The following is a 7,687-nucleotide window of genomic DNA, read 5'->3' as shown; positions in this document are numbered from 1 at the left end:
GGGAGTGGGTGGGTAGGGGAGTGGGGGGGGTAGGGTATGGGGGACTTTTGGGATAGCATTGGAAATGTAAATGAGGAAAATACCTAATAAAAAATTTTAAAAATGCCACTGAAATAGAGCCACAGAAATGTTACCCATATTTGAAAAAAAAAAAAAAAGCAGAAAATCCTCAGGTGAAAGGAGATGCTGGCAAGGATGTGTAGAAAAAAGATCACTTCACTGTTGGTGGGATTGCCAGCTGGTACAAACAGTCTGGCGGTTCCTGAGATAATCGGGCATAGTATTACCTGAGGACCCAGCTATACCACTCCTGGGCATACCCAAAAGATGCTCCAACATGTAATAAGGACACATGCTCCACTATGTTCATAGCAGCCATATTTGTAATTGCTAGAAGCTGGAAAGAACCCAGATGTCCTTCAAGAGAGGAATGGATACAGAGAATGTGGTTCATTTACACAATGGAATACTACTCAGCTATTAAGAACAAGGGTATCTTGAGTTTTGCAGGCAAGTGAATGGAACTAGAAAATATTATCCTGAGTGACGTAACTCAAACCCAAAAGGACATGCACGGTATGTACTCATTGATAACTGGATATTAGCCAAAAGTTAAAAAAAAAATTTAAAGTACAGAATACCCAAGATACAGTCCCCAGAACTCAAAAATTTCAACAAGCTGAAGTGCCCAAGTGAGGACACCTCAGTCCTGCTTGGGAGAGAGAAGAAAGTGATCACAAGTGGGGAGGGAAAGTGAGGACTTCCAGGTCTGTGTTCATTCAGAGATGATGCACCTAACCCTCAAGAGACTGGAGGCTCCAGGGAGTTTAGAGGTCAGGTGGGGTTGGGGGTGGGAGCATCCACGTAGAGATGGGTGGGATGGGGAGGAGGTGTGGGATGTGGAGCAGTCAGATGGTGGATAGGGAATGGAATATGAAATGTAAATAAATAAGTAAATAAATACATTTAAAAAGCACTAATTTTTTTCATTTGACTTGAAATTAAATTTTCATTTAATTTAAATATATTGTAGCAATGTGCTTCTAACAAGTTATAAGAAAAACCCTCACATAACTAAGTTTTTACATTGTTGATAGCTATCCTTATAAGAAAGCAAGCAAATGAATGTTACTTGTTGAATTGGGTATGATTCATCATGTTATGAATTTACAGCTATTGATTTTATTCACCTAGGTTATTAAAATAATAAAAGTCTCATTTTGAAACAAATGAAAGTAAACAGAAAAAAAACCTAAGGCATAATTGTCACAACTATATTTACAAGTAGACAAACATGGTAACACACTCCTGTAATCCCAACACATGAGAAGCTAAATGAAGCCAATGGCAAACAGGGAAACTGTGTCTCAAAAGAAAAATATTATGAATAAAATGATATAAAAATTCTATTGTTGACTCAGAAATACTTAGAATATGATGGTATTAAGGATTTGTGTCAAATTGTATCCTCCCAAAAATAAAAGAATAAAATAAAAATTTCTAGAGAGATTCCTAATAATGTTTTAGTAAGATCTACCACAACAAATTAGAAGTTACTCTTTTTCTACATCAATACAAATCCAACAGCACTTAAAAGTGGAGACAGGAGGCCCCTGAATTTCTGCCCAATGCCATCCTGAGCTACATGAGACCCTGGATCAAAAAATGAAATATATAAAAGAAAAAAAAAAAACAAGAAAAAAGAAAACAAAGACTCATAAGTTATATATAAGTTACCATTTTAAAATTATTTATGGGGAAGTTCTAAACATATATGGTGGAATTTCATCTCAGAAAATATATAAAAGACAAGTAAAAGGTTGACAAAATATTAATTTATGATTGTAAATTCCTAAGGTTTTAAAACACATCCATAAGCTAATTGCTCAAAGACCTGCTGTCAAATGACATTTGTGAAGGGCTAGAGTTAATGGCAGGGCATGTCAATTTACTATAGGCAGCTCATGGTGCTATATTTTGACAAAAGAAGTAGATCAAGTTACAGCCTACGTCTATTTTCAGTGAGCCTAGATTTATAGTTTCTAACACCAGTCCTACAAAAAATAATGGAATGATAACAGTGCCTACTAAACAACAGACTGTAAAAAAATATGTAATAAACTACCATCTAAAGTGTCTAGGAAACTAACCATCCCTGATAATAATTCAAACATGTAGCAGGTATCTATAAATTACACATTTAAATATCTAAAACTTTTGAAAAACGTTGATTATAAAATCTGAATTTTTTAATGAAAAAGTCTGATTATAAAGTGATTTAAAACGAAGTAATACACAAATGCACTTATCACCATCAGGTATTTTTATCTCAATAGTGACCACAAAGACTGTTTTATCTGGGCCAATTTATGAAACTCTAACAAGTTAGTTAAAATTTGAACATTACTTCTAAGTAATTTTAAAGTTTAATGTAAAAGATTTCAAATAATATACTTTAATTTTTTCAAAGAAAAAAAAACACAAGAGCTTCACAGCAAGAAGTATATTTCTATGCTCAAACATAAGAGAACTTAAATACATTTGTATTGGTATTTGAATTTAAATATACATAAGTCAAAATAAAAGCTAGCCAAAATTGATTTAAGGTGGTAAAAGTGAACAAATATTAAAATCAGGGAATTTGACAATATTCATACTTAAATAGTTTCTCAAGACTACAAGGTACATATCAAAAAGTTGTTTATATCTGGATTTCTGTACTAGGTAATCCTTTTGAGAAACAAAATTTGAGGAAACTAGTATGTATTCTGAAGGCAAGACCCAATCAATTCACAGAAGTCTTTTCCTAAGAAAAGAACATATTCTCAAGTATATCATAGAATCGCAGAGTAGCTGTCTCTTTGTAAGTTTACAATGGCACATTGCTACAAAAGGTGAGCACTGTCTTTCCAGTCTTAGAACAATTTGGTCCTATAAACAGAAAGGGGCAGAACCACAGTCATAAACACAAGTCACAAGTAGGGGAGCTGAGGGGTCTTTATCTTCAAATTTGTCCCAACTCCTTACTTACACAAAAATCAAACAAGTTGACTCTATCATTTAACTCTTTAAAATAAAGAATTCTAGTCTAGAAAGGCTCATCATAGTCAGCGGCCATATGTCCTGAAAACTCTTCAATTTCTCACCTAAGTGCAAAGTTATGCTCATTTCTTGTTAAAAAACTTCCTAACACATGCCTCAAAACAAAAATAGGATAAAGCTTTAGGGACATTATGTTTAATAGAAATTATAACATAAACACTGTTACTACTATTTCTATGGCTACCAAGGTTTACTTATACCAGATAACAAAGGCAAAATAATCATGTCTTTCTCATGAAAACCAAACATATTTCATTTTAAATCTTACATAGTTTCTCAAATTTGTTCAAGTTATCCTGCTTTAAAAAAAAAACTATTCAACTGTGTTAGATTTTTGCAAATGAAATACAGGTAAAGGCATTTCTATACCTCAAGTAACAAAAACACAAGCTACTAAGTGTTGCTACTTAAGCTATTTTATGTCTGTACTGGCTAGTTTTGTGTCAACTTGACACAGCTGGAGTTATCACAGAGAAATGAGCTTCAGTTGAGGAAATGCCTACATGAGATACAACTGTAAGGCATTTTCTCAATTAGTGATCAAGGGGGAAAGGCCCCTTGTAGGTGGGAACATCCCTGGGCTGGTAGTCTTGATTCTATAAGAGAGCAGGCTGAGCAAGCCAGGGGAAGCAAGCCAGTAAGGAACATTCCTCCATGGCCTCTGCATCATCTCCTGCTTCCTGACCTGCTTGAGTTCCAGTCCTGACTTCCTTGGTGATGAACAGCAGTATGGAAGTGTAAGCTCAATAAACCCTTTCCTCCCCATCTTGCTTCTTGGTCATGATGTTTGTGCAGGAATAGAAACCCTGACTAAGACAATGTCTATATTTATAAAAATTAAATGAATAAATTATAGCAGTTTGGACTTAAGATAAATCAAACTTGCATTCTATTTCCCTTAAGATAAAATGTTAAAAATATCAAGACCTTCTAAAACAGGTAAACCTTTACAATTACCATCATCTGTCCTCTGATTTCTAGGTGTTCTGTGTCTACAATCACTTCAAATCTGAAGATCTCATGTACTAACTTCTATGATATTAATAATGATTTTAATTTTCTTAGGTGACTAGTAATTCAAACAGAGAATCCTCTTGAATCTACCCCACTATTCCCTTTAACCCAAAGAACAGGGGCAATAAAAATCTCAAGTAAAATACCCCACTCCCAAGAATTCAAACTAAAAATTATCTGAAGCTAACTTATAATAAAACATTTTTATCCAAAAGACTAGTATTTACTCAGCCTTTTTCAAGGCACTTTACCATCATCAATTATTTCTTAGTGAGACAGCCCAGGGTTATCCAACCATTTCACTGATGCAGAAATAGACACCAACAGAAGAGAACAGGGGCAGGAAAAGGGGTGATAGGAAGTATCTGGGAGGAACAGGCAGGCAGCTAAAAAGGAAACTCAAAAGAAAACGAGAGACAATTCTAAGGCTAGAATTGTCTAAGGCTAGAATTGGTTGCTGTAGCTGACCATCACAATCATTATTTTGGCTTTAGAGATATTTAAGATATATTTTGAAATAGGTAAAGTACTTTGCAAGTCTAGTTATAACCTAAGTTACTTACTAATAAATATGCAATTCCTTGGCATTAAAAATATCCAATTTCCAATGGGCACACTGATTTCAACTAACACTTGCAAAATATCTGTCTTCCACAGACCTAATCAGAAAATAAACTCATAAAATATATACCTTCATATAATCATAACAAAGTGCACAAAAATCACAGAAGTCAGAAATATGTTTTGGTTACAAGCAGAGGGTAAAGAACAGTGGCAAAAGTAACTGAGTTTGACCATTAGTCAAAGAAATGCTTGTTCTCTATCAATTATGATGTTCTTAGCAACCTTGAAATATACAAGGAAAAGATGCTGGTGGGTTGGTTGCCTTAAACACCAGAAACTAAAATGCATAATGGACTTTGAATAAATATATTTTGAACTGGGTGAATTCTAGAAAATAAACGCACACTGGTGGTTAATAAATACCTTAACTGAGCCATAAATCTAAAAGGCTGACAAAATATCTGACCAAATCATGACAAATAAGAAAAGATGCTTAAGGAGCAACTGTTTATCAGTTTTAAAACATCCTCTTATAGATAGTGCAATACCAGTAACATTATCAACATCCCCCTCACCAAATTACAATTCTAAAGCAGAGCAGGACCTCTGGGGTGAACAGGCTCATAAGGAACTTACCTCTGCTTGGAAGACATACATGGTATTCAAATTTTTCAAAGCTATTTAAATGGTTTGACTAAGTTCTTTTATAAATTTCAAACTATTCTAAAGACAATGGATAAACTCACTGTCTTCTCAAAATCTTAGATTTACTTTCAAGAGCTCATTTTAACATCCCTCCCATTAAATACAGAAAGCCACAAACAGATTAGAAGAATACCCATCATTACAAATAGGTTATTTAATGGTAAGAGGGGGCAAAGAAGATAAAATTGTCATTACATTTGGAATAAAGAACATTTCCAAACAATTAGAAAAAAATCAAGGTTATGCCAATGAAATAACACTATAAAACAACTGCTTATACACAAGTACATCTTACAATATTCTTCCCTCAAATTGAAAACAATGATACTGTCCCTGGAAAAATTAAAATTGCAACAATTGATGCTCTTTAAGGAAACAAGCATCTCCAATATTGTTGAAAATCATGCATCATAAGCTATCTCCCCTGCCTTGGTTTCCCCTTAGTAACCAATCTATTTTTAAAAGGCATCCTAAAGTCATACTAATGGCAAGTCATAAAGCTTAATATTCTCATTCTTCAAAAACAGAATCAGATTTCAAATTATAACCATACTTTGTGATGAATGACAAGTGTTTAACAACCTTCTTTAAACCATCAACACCCTCAGATAGAAATCTGTAAGTAAAGGTGAGCTGCCCACATATATACATGGCAGGACAATCGGGGAAGGGGGAAATGGGTGGTTACTAGTCAGCTTTTGAAGCCACATATATAGCTCAAGGCACTCCCCTCCCCCCTTAAAAATACAGTCGATAAAATTCTAATATCTCTTTCTCTGACTCTTGAAGTACAAGTACTATTCAGGTTAAAAAAAAAAGTCAATAAAGGAGAAGAACCTTTACAGAACTGTTTCGAAGCAAATGGTCACTACACTCAGGTTTTACATGACTGCTGACCATCATCTCCTTTAATACATCTCCTTGCCTGAAGGCTCTGGGGGGGGGGAGTTAGTCCTAGCCTTCCTGTCCAGCTTTATGTAGGAGTCATCCCCTCTGGAGGGCTAAACCTGTCAGGATCCCCAAAACACATACCTGGCATCAGACCCACAAGGGGCTCCAGGCCACAGGCACATCTTTTTAGGTTGATATTCCCTCCCAAAATCCAAGTTACTTCCCAAGTGCTTGTCTCAAAACCATTCAAAGTCATCCCTGACCCTTAGTCCTACCAAGCTCCCGCAAAGCCCCCAGGCTGCAGCTTGGCCCCACCTACCCTGGGGAGAATTGCAGAGGGCGCTGTCGGTGCTCCTGGAGAGGGGGCCTGTTGAGGGGAGCTGGGCCAGGGGCCCGAACGCCTCTAGCAAGATGAGCCAGTGAAGAGGGTCCGAATAAGTGTGAAGGTCAGCAGCGAGTGCTAGCAGCGGAGATGGCCCACAGAGAACACTAATTTAGACACTGCAGCCTTGGCATCTGGGGTAAAGCGTCCAGGGGTGTGAGGCAGGGGTGTTGGGACAAACTGAGGCGGGACGCTGGCGCGGCAGTAAGGGGGCGTTCCCAGCGCAGGACTTGCCCCTAAGGCTCCCTTGCCCTGCAGACAGCCATCAGGACTCCAACATCAGGACTCCATCTCCACTTCCCAAGGGGGACCAGGGCCACCAAGCACCTCAGGTCTTCTCCGCCCGAGCAAAAGCACTTCTGTCATGCTAACTCCGGGAGCAGGCACCAGACTTCACATTGCAGCCGCCATTTTTGAGAAGCCGCGCGCAGAGCCGCGCATGCCCCACAACCGACACAGCCACTCCGCCCTCCCAAAGCAGGCTGTGTGCCCGTGGTCGCTGCAAACACGCCCTAAGACTGCTGCCGCGGGTGGAGCTTGAGCCCAGGACCCAGCAACCTGCATGAACGAGTTTAAGCAATGGCCATCGTGGAGAAGTGGTGATGCTGAAAAGCCTTTGGCAGTTTTCCCTTATACTTCAGGATCAAAAATCCTAGCAACAGGCTAAGTACCCAAGACCCCTGGGGTCTAGCATCAAGTTCCATGCTGGTACTCACTGCCATTAGACTTTTAGATCCCTGGCTAACTCCTAATTTGGCCACTGACCCCCCCCCCCCCTAAAAAAAAAATAGTTCCACAAGAAACCAAGTCAAAGGAGCAAGGAAAACTCAGCTCCTACTATGGAACTGGAGCTGCGCCTTCCTTCTGAGGTTCCAACTCCTTCAGCTTAAATCCTCTTCACCATGGGTTTTAGGCACCAATGCCCTGCCAGTCCCACTTTCTGGATTTTATTGTTCTTAATTTATGCTTAATCTTAAAGACACGAGATTGGCCTAGTGACAAATCCTGTTTGCTCACATTTGATGGATC

The 7,687-nt window shown here is 37.9% G+C and overlaps 1 protein-coding gene across 1 annotated transcript in view; it reads right to left on the bottom strand.

Annotated features, from left to right (window-relative positions):
- The window catches only part of Scml2 (Scm polycomb group protein like 2), a 90,730-nt gene extending 84,059 nt beyond the window's left edge, over positions 1-6,671 (bottom strand). Inside the window, exon 1 of the mRNA XM_021153348.2 lies at positions 6,596-6,671. The gene's annotated coding sequence lies outside the window, so the exon portion shown is untranslated. The remainder of the gene's footprint in view (positions 1-6,595) is intronic.
- Positions 6,672-7,687: the final 1,016 nt, after the last annotated feature.

The sequence above is a fragment of the Mus caroli genome, chromosome X (assembly GCF_900094665.2).
Source record: "Mus caroli chromosome X, CAROLI_EIJ_v1.1, whole genome shotgun sequence".
In the NCBI taxonomy this organism is placed as follows: Eukaryota; Metazoa; Chordata; class Mammalia; order Rodentia; family Muridae; genus Mus; species Mus caroli.
This window is presented reverse-complemented; position numbering and strand designations above follow the sequence as displayed.